Below are 14,061 nucleotides of genomic sequence, written 5' to 3'. Positions count from 1 at the left end.
CTTAAACATTCTGTGACAAATCTCTAAGAGGGTGGATTTGGGAAACTAATTTTCAAATTAATTGAGCAGTGTGGAGTTATTGCATGGAGAATTAAACTGCTGTCCACAACAGTTCATTTCCTGAGTTTGTTTATCAACCAATGTTTAATAGGCACTATTTATTCTGCAGTATCACGGGTGGAGTGCTATGGAGACACAGAAGTTGTATCTCACCGGATCCATAGCTTCAAAAAGTTTATTATGTAATTAGAGTTTATTATATAATAAAAGCTCACCAAGCTCATGATCCAGCAAATGGCATTGTTTGTTTACCCAAGGCTTCTTTTGTAAAATAAGAAAGTTTTACTTGAATCATACGTATAATCCCCCGGGAGCTGTGTGTTCTATGTGTCGTTTCAATGTTATTTTATTTGAAATACACACACACGGTATGTTTCAATGTAAATATATGCATTTAAAATGTATATATTTTAAATATCTCCATCAACAGGCTGATTTTTAAAACTTTTCAATATATCAAATAATGTAAATTTTCAAATATACACAAAAAGAGAGAATTGTATTATGAACTCCATGTACTGATCACATACCTTCAACAGCCATCAGCTTTCTGCCATTCTTTTTCAGCAGATCCCAGCATCACCTCCCTGTGTGTGTGTGCGTGTGTATATGTGTGTGTGTGTATGTGTGTGTGTGTATGTGTGTGTGTGTGTATGTGTGTGTGTGTGTATGTGTGTGCCAAGACACTGCTCCTCAAGCTAAGGACTCTTTTGTTAGATCTCCATTCTACCATGGACCAATACCAGCACACAGCTCACACCCAAGCCACACATAACACACCAAGCAGGTTCGACAACACCCAAACTAAGTTCTATTCTCATTAGAGTCCACTGATCACTACTTGGATGCCCTGGCAATGTCAATGTACTATAGCCATTTCTAAATACTTGTTGTCAATTTCTGCATTTATTAGACCAAGAGCACACAATTTGCAAACTAGCCCCAATCCTCAGACTTTGAGTAGTACTGCACTAGAGTATTTTAAAATCAAATCTAAGGCATTATTTTATTGCATCTGTAAATTCAGCATGTATCTCTAATGGATAAGTACGTTTTTGTTGTTGTTGCTGTGTCACCCAGGCTGGAGTGCAGTGGTGCGATCTTGGCTCACTGTAACCTCTGCCTCCCGGGCTCAAGTGATCCTCCCACCTCAGCCTCCCGAGTAGCTGAGACTATAGGTTATGCAACACCATGCCCAGCTAATTTTTTGTATTTTTGGTGGAGAAAGCATTTCACCTTGTTACCCAAGCTGGTCTTGAACTCATGAGCTCAAGTGATCTGCCTGCCTCGGCCTCCCAAAGTGCTGGAATTATAGGCATGAGCCACGGTGCCCGGCCTTGCACTTTTTAAAAATAACCAGAATATAATACTCCCAAGAAAACAATCAATAATTCCTGAACATCACCTAATATTTAGTCCATGTTCAATTTTCCCCAATTATCTCAAAAATGCCTTCTTACAGTTGGTTTGTTGGAATCAGGATTCAAACAAGGACTTTGCATTTGGTTGACATACCTTTTAAGCCAAACTATAGTAGTCTCTCTCTCCTTTAAAAGCTGTTTTTAAGCCATTCTCCAAATAGATTGGTTTACCATTAACTATAAAAATTTCCTGACCCATCATGCTTCCAGTGGTTTTCCATGCATTTGCTGTGGCTTAAAAACAAATTACTTCCTCCCCCTAAAGATACCCATTATCTATGCCTATTAGAGGCATATTCACATTCCCCAGACTTTTCGCCAGGGCACCAGAATGATTTAGATTACCATATATTAAAAAAGTGCCAGTCACTCTCGCTGTCTTATCATCTCTGGTTCTCTTTGTCTCCAATGGGTCCATTCATACAGCAGATACTGTGAATGTTATTAAATGAACCATGGGTATTCTTGCCCTTGATGTGCCAAAGCAGTGTTTACCAGGTACATTCATTTCTTTGGGGACCTATGCAGACATATAGTGGGCCTAGTGGGAAAGTGAGGAGCTTAATATGACTTGAGATACTCAAGTGATTTGATTTGGACCAGATCCATCTGTGGCTGTCACACAATGACATCTTTTTCCATACCCCTCACCACTAAGGCTACAGAAGCTCAGGTAGCTTTGGGTCTTCATTGGCCAACACTTCAGGAAGAATCATAGAAAAATCATAGAACAGAAAAATAATCTGAGCAACTATGCAGTCAAGCCCCCTGAAGGGATGGAGACAAAGGCCCCCACAGCTATCTAGATGCCTCCTGGACAAGAGCCCTGGTCTCTGGCTTCCAGAGGAGGCTCTGTGTATATGGGATATCAATTTCTATGCCACTCAGGGTTCTCAGTTGCACATAACAGAAAACGATTCTGGCTGACTTTAATAGGAGGATAGTAGGTGGCTAGCAGAATTGACAGGATGGGTAACCAGGTTTTGAAATTGGGCAGGCTCTGAGGGAGGCTGGGCAGCAAGGACACAGCCTAGGCCATGCTTCAGGGGCAGTCTGGGTAGGATGTCCCTAACTGTGGCTCTACTGCCACTCTGGCTGCTGGACATCAACACAGCTGAACACCAGAGTCAGATGCCACTGCTGCTTGAAATTCTAAACTGTCCCTGAGTCTAAATTAAAACTCCTGGTGTACGGAAAAGAAAGAGAGATCAGACTGTTACTGTGTCTATGTAGAAAGGGAAGACATAAGAAACTGCATTCTGACCTGTACCCTGAATAATTGTTTTGCCCTGAGATGCTGTTAATCTGTAACTTTGCCCCAACCTTGAGCTCACAGGAACATGTGTTGTATGGAATCAAGGTTTAAGGGATCTAGGGCTGTGCAGGATGTGCCTTGTTAACAACATGTTTACAGGCAGTGTGCTTGGTAAAAGTCATTGCCATTCTCCAGTCTCAGTAAACCAGGGGCACAATGCACTGCGGAAAGCCGCAGGGACCTCTGCCCTGGAAAGCCAGATATTGTCCAAGGTTTCCCCCCATGTGATAGTCTGAAATATGGCCTCGTGGGATGGGAAAGACCTGACTGTCCCCCAGCCTGACACCCGTGAAGGGTCTGTGCTGAGAAGGATTAGTGAAAGAGGAAAGCCTCTTGCAGTTGAGATAGAGGAAGGCCACAGTCTCCTGCCTGCCCCTGGAAACTGAATGTCTCGGTATAAAACCCGATTGTACATTTGTTCTGTTCTGAGATAGGAGAAAAACCGCCCTGTGGCGGGAGGCGAGACATGTTGGCAGCAATGCTGCTGTTATTCTTTACTTCACTGAGATGTTTGCGGGGAGAAAAGCATAAATCTGGCTTACATGCACATCCAGGCATAGGACCTCCCCTTGAACTTATTTGTGACACAGATTCCTTTGCTCACATGTTTTCTTGCTGACATTCTCCCTATTATCACCCTGCTCTCCTATCACATTCCTCTTGCTGAGATAGTGGAAAGAGTAATCAATAAAACCTGAGGGAACTCAGAGACCAGTGCCGGTGCAGGTCCTCCATATGCTGAGCACCAGTCCCCTGGGCCCACTGTCCTTTCTGTATACTTTGGCTCTGTGTCTTATTTCTTTTCTCCGTCTCTTGTCCCACCTGATGAGATATACCCACAGGTGTGGAGGGGCAGGCCGGCCACCCCTTCATCCTGGGTGGGAGCATTTGATTGGCCGAGGCTAGATAATATGACTGTCCTCTAGTGACCAGGGACCAGGGAAAGGGCATCTGGCTTGGCTCCTTTCTATAGTAAGAAGTAGATCCTGCCGGCCTTCATGATCACATCACAGAGGGAAGGGCATTAGGATGCTAAGTAACCCCCACAAGCGCAAATGACTATTTCACCTCCCCATTTGGACTGCTGTGAGCATATAGACATCACCAACAGTTTTGTCTTTGCTTTGTTTTTCTTGAGACAGGGTCTCACTCTGTCACCCAGGCTGGAGTGCAGTGGCATTATCATGGCTCACTGCAGCCTCTGGCCTCCTGGGAACAAGCAATCCTCCAGCCTCAGCCTCCTGAGTACCTGGGACTACAGGCATGAGCCATTATGCTTGGCTAGTTTTTTATTTTTTTAATTTCCCGTAGAGACGAGCTCTTGTGATGTTGCCCAGCCTGGTCTTGGACTCCTGGGCTCAAGCAATTCTCCTACCTCGGCCTCCCAAAATTCTAGGATTAGAGGCATGAGCCACTGTGCACGGCAGTTACTTTATTTCTACAAAATATGGAGGCATTTCCTGTCACTCCTCAAATGAGTTACACCCCCCACAAAAAGCACTGTTCTAAGTGCTGAGTTTGCAAAGGCTTTCACCTCACTGAAGGGGAAAGAATTTCTTTTTTTTTTTTTTTTGAGACGGAGTCTCGCTCTGTCGCCCAGGCTGGAGTGCAGTGGCGCGATCTCGGCTCACTGCAAGCTCCGCCTCCCGGGTTCACGCCATTCTCCTGCCTCAGCCTCCCGAGTAGCTGGGACTACAGGCGCCCACAACCGCGCCCGGCTAATTTTTTGTATTTTTAGTAGAGACGGGGTTTCACCGTGGTCTCGATCTCCTGACCTTGTGATCCGCCCGCCTCGGCCTCCCAAAGTGCTGGGATTACAGGCGTGAGCCACCGCGCCCGGCCAGGGGAAAGAATTTCTTCTGTCTCACTAGTTCACTGATTGCCTCTTTCTGGCCCAATATCTGGGGGAAAACTAAAGATCCATCTGTCCACTTGACTTTTGCTCAGATGCTTAGTGTGCAGCACATTAGCTTCCAGGGGCATTGAAACTTCTTCTCCAAGGGTTCCATTAGTGATTAGACGCGCACTTTAAAGTATGTCATGCTGCCACGTATCAGACTGGGACAGAGATGAACTGGAACATGAGAGATGTGTTGAGGTGACAGCCAGGATTCTGCCATTGTTCTTTCAGTGTACTTCTGATGCCTCTCAAATTCCACAAGGGGAGGTGTTGATGTGTGTGGTTAAGTAACATGAAGCCAGAGCTGACACTGTGGCAGCTGCTCCCAAAGGCACAGAGTTTTCTTTGTTGCCAGGAAAAGATGCCCTTGAATTTTCTGGGCTGAGGTAAGAAAGTTTGGCAGATCCTGCCTTCTCTGCTTTCTGATTGCCTTAATGGATTACAAGATAGAAAATAAGGAGCCAGAAGGACCTTCGGAGAATCTATCCACGGCCTGTGTGTCTTAGGTTCTCCCCAGAAATAGACTCTCAGGCACAAATTCAAGTGCAAGGAGTTTATTTGAGTGGGAAAGCAAGGAACTGAGACAGGAGAGGGGAAAAAAAAGCAGTAAAAGGTACGTTATCAAGCAACTTACCACTGTGGGCACCTGGAACTTAATCCTACTGGAGCCAGCGCAGACTGGAAGCCTCAAGGTTATCCTGTACAAGGAGTAAGGCAGCTGGGGTATTTAAACACCGGTCCCCATCCGTCTTTGGTTGAAGGCTGAGACTGGGAGGGCACTAATTTCCCAGCGCTTCCAGCTTGCTGTGTGAATGGGCAAAGCAAGCTCTGGTCACCAGACAAAGCCCTCGGGCAAAGAGGCAGATGCCGGCTGTTATAAGTCAGGTGCTGTGCCACAAAATGCTAAGGCCCGAGGGGGCATGGGCAGGGCACCCAAAGCATCTGCTGTACTGTGTCCACTCTCATCCTCCAGACTGTGGACAAACTTCCTGTTCATCAGTCATTCAAAGTGCAGCATAAATCTTCCCAGAATCATCCAGGCATGGTAGCTCACGCCTGTAATCCCAGCACGTTGGGAGGCCGAGGTGGATGGATCACCTGAGGTCAGGAGTTCGAGACCAGCCTGATCAACATGAAGAAAATCTGTCTCTACTAAAAACACAAAATTAGCCTGGCTTGGTGGTGCATGCCTGATCCCAGCTACTCTGGAGGCTGAGGCAGGAGAATCGCTTGAACTTGGGAGGCGGATGTTACAGTAAGCCAATATCGTACCATCGCACTTCAGCCTGGGCAACAAACTCTGTCTCAAAAAAAAAAAAAAAAAACTCTTCCCAGAATCAATCGGGAGGTGCACATCCTCCAGTATCCACAAAACCAGATTTCTAATTGGTACAGGTTGCTTATCTCACTATTTGCTGCTCAGTAACTCTCCACCCGTGTTACAGAGTCACTCGGGTTTAATCTTCTTTCAGCCCTACCAGAAAACTCATCAGCAGCCCACAGACCCTGACCACAGCCCTGGCATAACTGAACAAATGCTGACCGATTGACTCACTCTCATGTCCTTCCATTCAGTAAATGTCCTGGATATTTGGAAATGCCACAGTTCACAGCCAATGCACTTTCAACAGGTCCTGAAAAATGATTTGGAGAGGTTTACAATTTGCTAAATGTGTTGAGTCTGGGATTGGTAGAGAACCATGACTTTGGGAGAATAGAACGTTTCTCTTCTCTGGGACATAGGTCGGGTTCCTTCAGCACTATGGATAGAATTTGCTTAAACTGTGGGTCAGCTAGCTGTGAGTTGCAACTTGGGGGTGTCTGTGAGAGGCTGGGTCGTTGGTGAAAGCAGAAACACTTACTTAGTTTTGTCTGGTGTATGAACATCCTACTAAGATTTATTGAAGGAATTGAAAGACCATCTGGGGTTTGCCATGTGATCTTATATTAATGAAGGGATATATTTGAGTCTCATGTCTTGCTGGTTTTCATCATTCATTTTTTTTTCTTTTTCACCCTGAGTATCAGTCTTTAATAGAAATTGTGATAGCTCAGGATCAGGTGGTTTCATCAAAAAGGACCTTAATAGGTCACCTGGGTAGCCCCTCAGTCTCCAGGCTACACTATGCTTAACAGGATTCCTAACAGGACACTGCTTATCCACAGTCTGGACATTTTTCCAAAAGTGGGGTCAGGCTGGGTGCAGTGGCTCACGCCAGACCAGCCTGGCCAACATGGTGAAACCCTATCTCTACTAAAAATACAAAAATTAGCCAGGCATGGTGGCGCACACCTGTAATCCCAGCTACTCGGGAGGCTGAGGCAGGAGAATTGCTTGAACCCGGGAGGCAGCGGTTGCAGTGAGCTGAGATCGCGCCACTGCACTCAAGCCTGGGTGACAGAGCGAGACTTCATCTCAAAACAAAACAAAACAAAAGAGGGGTCAAAGAAATGCCATTTGCATTATTAGCACCTGTATTTTTCTGCCCAGATCATAAAGTTTACAGCATCTATCTTATTTATATCAAATATGTCATCTACGTCTATGTTTACAGCTATATCATTTATCTATAGGCTATATCTTATAACATCATTTGCCTCTATATTTACACATACTCCACCTACATCTGTGTTCACAACTTTATCATCTCCAGCCCCATTTTCATCTTTACTATCTGCATCACCTATACCTATGCTTACATTACATCAATATCTACATCAACATTTTGATCTACACCATCTGTACCAGTGGTTCTCAACTGGGGCAGCTTTGCCCAGGGACATTTGGCAACTTCCAGAAAGACTTCTTATTGTTACAGCTCAGGGTTGGGGGGAGAAATGCCCTCAGCATCTAGGCCAGGGATGCTGCTAAATCCCAGGGATGCTGCTAAATCCTGCAATGCACAGGATAGTCTTTGACAACAAAGATATATTCAGCCTAAAATATCAATAGTGCTGAGGTTGAGAAACCCTAATCTACATCACCTTCCTCATCTGCATCCATATTTACAGTTATACCATGCACATCTGCATCTATATTTGCATCTACTCTATCTATATCTGTGTATATATCTACACCATCCACTCTACATTGGCATCTACGTAATTGACGGCTACCTCGACAGCATCTACAATATCTATGTCAACTACATTGACATCATTCACTCCACCTACATCATCCACATCTACAGGATCTAAACTTTGCATGCACATCTATATCTAATTATATACATGATATGACAATCAACACATGTTTGTTATATCAAAATGAGTGGTCCTTTTAGACTAGAAGGAAATTTTAATTTTAATTTTTCCCTCCCCTGGCCTCACACATAAAACGTAAGTGGAACGGATCCTTACCTGGCAGGGGAGATACCATGATCATGAAGGCGGTTTTCCCAGGGTGAGGTTTATCCATTGCACTCCAGACGTGCTGACCCTGTGATTTCCCCAAATGTGGGAAACTCAATTGCATAATTTGTGGCAGTGGGAACTATGTTCTCATTATTCCCTGTTTTTTTTAAAAAGGGAGTAGAACAGAGGCCAATCATTGTCTACTATACTCCCTGAAGTATAAGAAGCACGAGCTCTTTTCCGACTCTGTTATTGCTTGCAAACACCTCAATATTGTTGGCTTATGGGCTTTGATAAGCAACCAAGGAGGCTTCCATTTTGATCTGGGTTGAAGTGAGAAGTGAAACATGTGTCTGATAAATTTCATTCCTGCTCTGTCTTTGCTTGCCAGCCTCTCAGGATGAGAGGGCATCAGATGCAGAGACACTTGTCTCACAATTCATCACAATGGTGATAAGGAAAAGTTTCTTCTCAAAAGAGCAATCACTGCACTTGGAGAACCTGATATGGTTGATCACATCTTGTTCCACCGGAACTGGTCTGGGCTGGAAAACATGCAGTTGACACATGGGAAGCCGCAGATACTGTTATTTCAGGCTGGGCTCTTTGGGTCTCAGAATAGCAAAAGACATCTGATTCCATGACCAAAACAGCAGCTCAGGTTGCCACGTTCAGTTAAGCTTCCTTAGGTACATGAGCTGATTTGTCAGCCAAGGCAAAAGTCAAGTGATGTTTCTAGATGAAATTGAGAACACGGGGGATAGACAAACAAGAGCAAATCCCTGTGGCTTCTTTAGCCTGTGACATTTACTCAATAACTTTGCTTCCTGGTAGAAACCCTTGCCTCCTGGAGACCAATATTTTTCCTCCAGGAACAAGATTGGCCTGAGGCAAAGTTTCAAAACAGACTCTTTCTCACCTTTTTATATTCTCATTCTTTGTAGTGTTTTCAAATTCTCAATAAATATTAATACTTAGAACTTGGAAATGAGAAATCAGAAGTTATTTACTCATTATTACGGATTTAACATTTTTGTTTGTTTGTTTGTTTTGAGACTGAGTCTGGCTCTATAGCCCAGGCTGTAGTGCAGTGGCATGATCTCGGCTCACTGCAACCTCCACCTCCCAGATTCAAGCGATTCTCATGCCTCAGTCTCCCAAGTAGCTGGGATTACAGATGCCCCCTACCACACCCGGCTAATTTTTGTATTTTTAGTAGAGACAGGGTTTCACCATGTTGACCAGGCTGGTCTCGAACTCCTGACCTCCAGTGATCCACTTGCCTCGCCCTCCCAAAGTGCTGAGATTACAGGCATGAGCCACCACGCCTGCTAGATTTAACATGTTTTAATAAATAAGAAATATTCTGTCTAGTAGTATTTAGAAGGAACTATAAGCAAATATCCGAACCTTGTCAAAGGCTAGCAAACATTACTAAATAGTTTTTGAGTAATCTAACATTCAAATCTAGCCCAGCAAAGTTAACAGAATTACATAGAAATCACAATTCAAAATCAACAATTTATAGATTTTTTTGCTTCCAAAAGTTGTTATTTCTTGGAACATCACTCTTCGGGTCTGTGTAAAGTGTGCTATAAAAAGTGCAAAGTTCTTTTTTTAATTTTATTTTTAAAACTTTCTCTCTTTTTTTGTTTTTTGAGATGGAGTCTTTTTCTGTCACCCAGGCTGGAGTGCAGTGGCACAATCTTGGCCTACTGCAACCTCTGCCTCCCGTATTCAAGTGATTCTCCTGCCTTGGCCTCCTGAGTGGCTGGGACTACAGGCACCCGCCATCATGCCCAGCTAATTTTTATACTTTTAGTAGAGACGGGGTTTCACCATATTGGCCAGGCTGGTCTCAAACTCCCGGCCTCAGGTGCTCCACCTGCCTCAGCCTCCCAAAGTGCTTGGAATATGGGCGTGAGCCACCACACCTGACCTAAAAAGTGTAAAGTTCTTAATATTTATTTTATTTGCAAGAATGCCTCCCAATTAGCAGCAGATAGGGCCAGGAACACACACTTGTAACATGGTATTAATTATAAGCAAGGCAGACTGATCAGCCCATGGCACCTGCTCTACATGTGCTCCCCTCCTTGCTCTCAGAAATGCTGACCTCAACCTTCAACTGCTGCGTCAGCTGATCTTGCCTTCAATGGATCCCTCAATGAATCCCTCATACCACTGAGGCCTCTGCTGATTTTTAAGCTTTAATTCTCACAGAATTGCAATACCTTTCTTCCATTTTCTCAACTAATCTGTCTCAGAATTGGGGATGTGGAAAAGTATATAAATTGTCTATGAAATGCTGGGAAGGAATTTTCTCATGGCCGCGCTACTCATCAGGTCATCAGTGGGGACTCCCTCTTCCCTGGCCTGGTGCTCTGACTGCCCGAAGTTTCCTTCTACCTGGTCCCTCTCAGCTTACCCTTTTCCCTTGGTCATTTAAGCTTCAAGGTTACACACTCCCTACCAGAAAAACTCCAGGGTTCTCCCAGCTGGACTTCAGACTTGAAGAGAACAGCAATCCGACTAAACTGTTTCACCCTGAAGTATGAATAACTAATACGCCTTCTGTAGGAATTAGAAGCATAATTAAAATAACAGAAATATTTTTGCACGTGTGGGAAAAATAGTCCGACACAACATTCCCTTCAACGATAGCAGAAGAAAATGCTTTCGAGGGCCACCTAGATGATAAACTATGGGCACTGGGCTGGACGTGAGACCATAAAGAGTGGTGGAGACACAGTGTGGTCAAACTTCAACTAAAGGCATTTGAATTCAAATGTTTAAAACAACCAACCAGTAAGAGCCAAACGTAACTCACTTCAGTGACGGCCACTCAGGCTATGTGTTTTTGATCTCTCTGTTGAACACTCCAGTGAGATATGGGCCAATTCTTGTTGCTAAGCCAACTTCACACCCCAGAGAGTTAGAATCACAGATTAAAACATTAAAACATTCTAACCACCATGGTTAAAAAAATAGGTAAAATGTCATTATTTTTAATGTTAGACTTTCAATAAATTTAGTAGTCAGATGAGAAAAATCGTATCCCATATGTAGACTACGTATTTGCAAAGAAGGTAAGGTGAGGAATTCGGAAACTTATAACTACATGCTCCTTCCATTTAACCAGTGCACCTATGTTAGGAATGTTCCCTTGTATTACATAATTGATTGATCACCTTTATCCATATACAAATTCAAATGCAATCCTAACGGTTAAAAGAGATCATAGCTTACTGCGCTACAACCTTGAACTCCTGGGCCAAGCCATCATTCTGCCTCAGCCTCCTGAGTAGCTGGTACTATACATAGGCATGCACCACTTCGCCTGGCTAGCCATTGGCTTTTTATCCATTAAATATATCCTGAATGCAGTGCAACCCTCACCACAGTTGCTTGATGTGATTCTTCCCTTTTAACTCTGTTGGAAACATTTTCACAGTCGAAGTTTGTCTTACGTGTACAAATGTGCACAATGTTGTCTCACTGTGGCCTGCTGTTCTAGTAGCCAGATCTTTATTCCCTTAACTGATGTTTGACTGCGATGCCGCATAAAAGGCACCATTTGGGGGGAAAAAAGATTTTAATCAACATATGCTTCAGCTGCTCTATGTCTTCTTAACAGGATGGTGGGTTTCCTCCAATACAAAGGGTCTCAGTTCCCCTGTGGAATTTTTCTTAGCATGTCTGTGATTACTTGAAGTGTTATTCTGTAATGACTTCCGAATCTTTCTACCAGGCTGAGGTGATCTTTGCAATGTGAAAGATACTGAACTCTACTTGGGCCCTAAAATCTCATTGTCCTTCTTCCTTGATGTAGATATTGAAGATTTTAATATCTCATTTTCATCTCCATCACTTGAGATTGTTGAGATGGTTCTTGCCCACCTGGGAGAGAACATCAGCCAGGCAGAGAACATCAGCCAGGTTCTTGCCCACCTGGGAGAGAACATCAGCCAGGCCCACCTGGGAGAGAACATCAGCCAGCTCATAGAGGAAGGAATGTGAGCATTAAAAGCCAACAAGGCTGTTTCAAATCAGAGTTCTGTCATAAATAGCTGCGTTACCTTGAGCAAATTGCTGGACTTCTCTCTCTGTTTTTTTTTTTTTTTTTTTTAGATGGAGTGTTGCTCTTGTTGCCCAGGCTGAAGTGCAATGGCACAATCTCAGCTCACTGCAACCTCTGCCTCCCAAGTTCAAGTTCAGCCTCCCAAGTAGCTGGGATTACAGGCACCCACTGCCATACCCAGCTACTTTTTTTTTTTTTTTTTTTTTTTTTGCAGAGACAGGGTTCCACCATGTTGGCCAGGTTGGTCTCAAACTCCTGACCTCAGGTTATCTACCCGTCTCAGCTCCCAAAGTGCTGGGATTACAGGTATGAGCCACCATGCCCAGTCTGCTTAAATTCTCTTAATTTTGCTGTTTTTATCTGCCTCATAGGAGTATTTTAAGGATTCACAGAAATGACGTTTAAGATGCAGGAAGCACATCTTAGAACAGAGGAGGCTTATAGAAGCCCTCAATACAAGGCATCGGTTCTTATTCTTCCCCATGCTTTAGGCATCCCTTCTATATCCCCACCTCTTTTTCCTTATTCATCCAATTCTGTGTCGGTTTCCTTGGGCTGCAGTAACAAACTACCACAAACTTGGTGGCTTAAAACTTATTCTCTCACAGTTCTGAAGCTAGAAGTCTGAAATCAAGAATCGAAGTTTCAGCAGGACTGTGTTCCCTCTGAATCCTACAGGGAAGCATCCTTCCTCGCTTCTTCCCAGTTTTGGATGGTTGACAGCAATCCTCTGCATTCCTTGGCTTGTATTAGGTTGGTGCAAAACCAATTGCGGTTGTTGCCATTAAAAGTAATGGCAATTGGTTTTGTACCAAGCTAATCGCTACATCTCTCCATGTGTCCCTCTTCCCATGACATTCTTTCCTGGGTTTCCTCTGTGTCTCTGTATCCAAATCTCCCTCTTCGTATAAAAACACCAGTTGTTGAATTTAAGGTCCTGATTCAATATAACCTCACCTTAACTAGTCATCTCTGCAAAGACTCTATTTCTAACATGAGATCACATTCTGAGGGTCCAGATTAACATGAATTTGGGGGGGATGCTATTCCACCCAGTATCTTCACTTTGGGATGTTCAAGTCTTGCCCACCAGGAAGGCCCAGCTCAGATTCCATCGCCTAGGTGTATTGTCCCTAACTGACAGCTCCTATGACCATCCCATGGCATAAACCATGGGAACACATCTGTCCTGTGCCCAGGGGTGCGCTGGTAAATGTTTAGCAAACAGCCCCATCGGGTAGGTGCAGGCAGGGAAATCCTGATATATATGCAGCTGGTTTATGTGCTGTATTCTCCCACCACAGCCAAGTTCAAGCTATCAACATGCTGTTAATCAACTTTTGAAATTTCTGAAAATTTAGCAATCAGCTCTCTCAAGCTGGTATGAGGTAACTCAAAGATGGGTGGCACACTGCCTTGTAACTACTGTTTTGTCTCTAATGTTACTCATCATCCTATGAAATAATAAGTTTCTCTGACATATATTTACTTAAGACCCAGCTCAAAATCATCTCCAGTGGAAGCCTTGAGGGCCCCTGCCAACCTTTGAAATCTTCAGTGGCCCAAGTTTGTATTTTCTATTTTCCTCCAAAGAAGCACTCATAATCCTGTATTATAATAATGTGTTCACTTCTTTGAATTCTTGACAGGCTCACTGAGGGCAGTTACTGTGTGTCCTAATTGTCCCTGAATCCCAACAACTTGCACAATGTCAGACTCTCTGCAGGAGCTCACTTGTCAAATTGAATTGATCGAAAGGATCAGGGTCCAGTCAATGTTTTGTTTTGTCTCCCACAGTGTCATGCACATAGTAGACATTCAGTACACCTTTCCCCAAATCACACAATATCATAATTTTGGCCCCAAGAGTAGATCTCCCACTCTCATGCTGTTTGAATGCCCTCCCTAATAGTGGTTTCCATACCTGGTT

At 43.9% G+C, this 14,061-nt stretch overlaps 1 long non-coding RNA gene and 1 other non-coding gene across 2 annotated transcripts in view; one reads left to right on the top strand and one right to left on the bottom strand.

Annotated features, from left to right (window-relative positions):
• The window catches only part of LOC135965607 (uncharacterized), a 62,117-nt gene extending 53,947 nt beyond the window's left edge, over nt 1-8,170 (bottom strand). Inside the window, exon 1 of the long non-coding RNA XR_010578575.2 lies at nt 8,057-8,170. This is a non-coding gene — a long non-coding RNA (uncharacterized lncRNA). The remainder of the gene's footprint in view (nt 1-8,056) is intronic.
• Nucleotides 8,049-8,210, top strand: LOC123567379 (U1 spliceosomal RNA). Its single transcript, XR_006690293.2, has one exon. It is a non-coding gene; the product is annotated as a U1 spliceosomal RNA (small nuclear RNA).
• The last annotated feature ends 5,851 nt before the right edge of the window (nt 8,211-14,061 follow it).

This window comes from Macaca fascicularis, chromosome 10, assembly GCF_037993035.2.
Source record: "Macaca fascicularis isolate 582-1 chromosome 10, T2T-MFA8v1.1".
Taxonomy (NCBI): Eukaryota; Metazoa; Chordata; class Mammalia; order Primates; family Cercopithecidae; genus Macaca; species Macaca fascicularis.
This window is presented reverse-complemented; position numbering and strand designations above follow the sequence as displayed.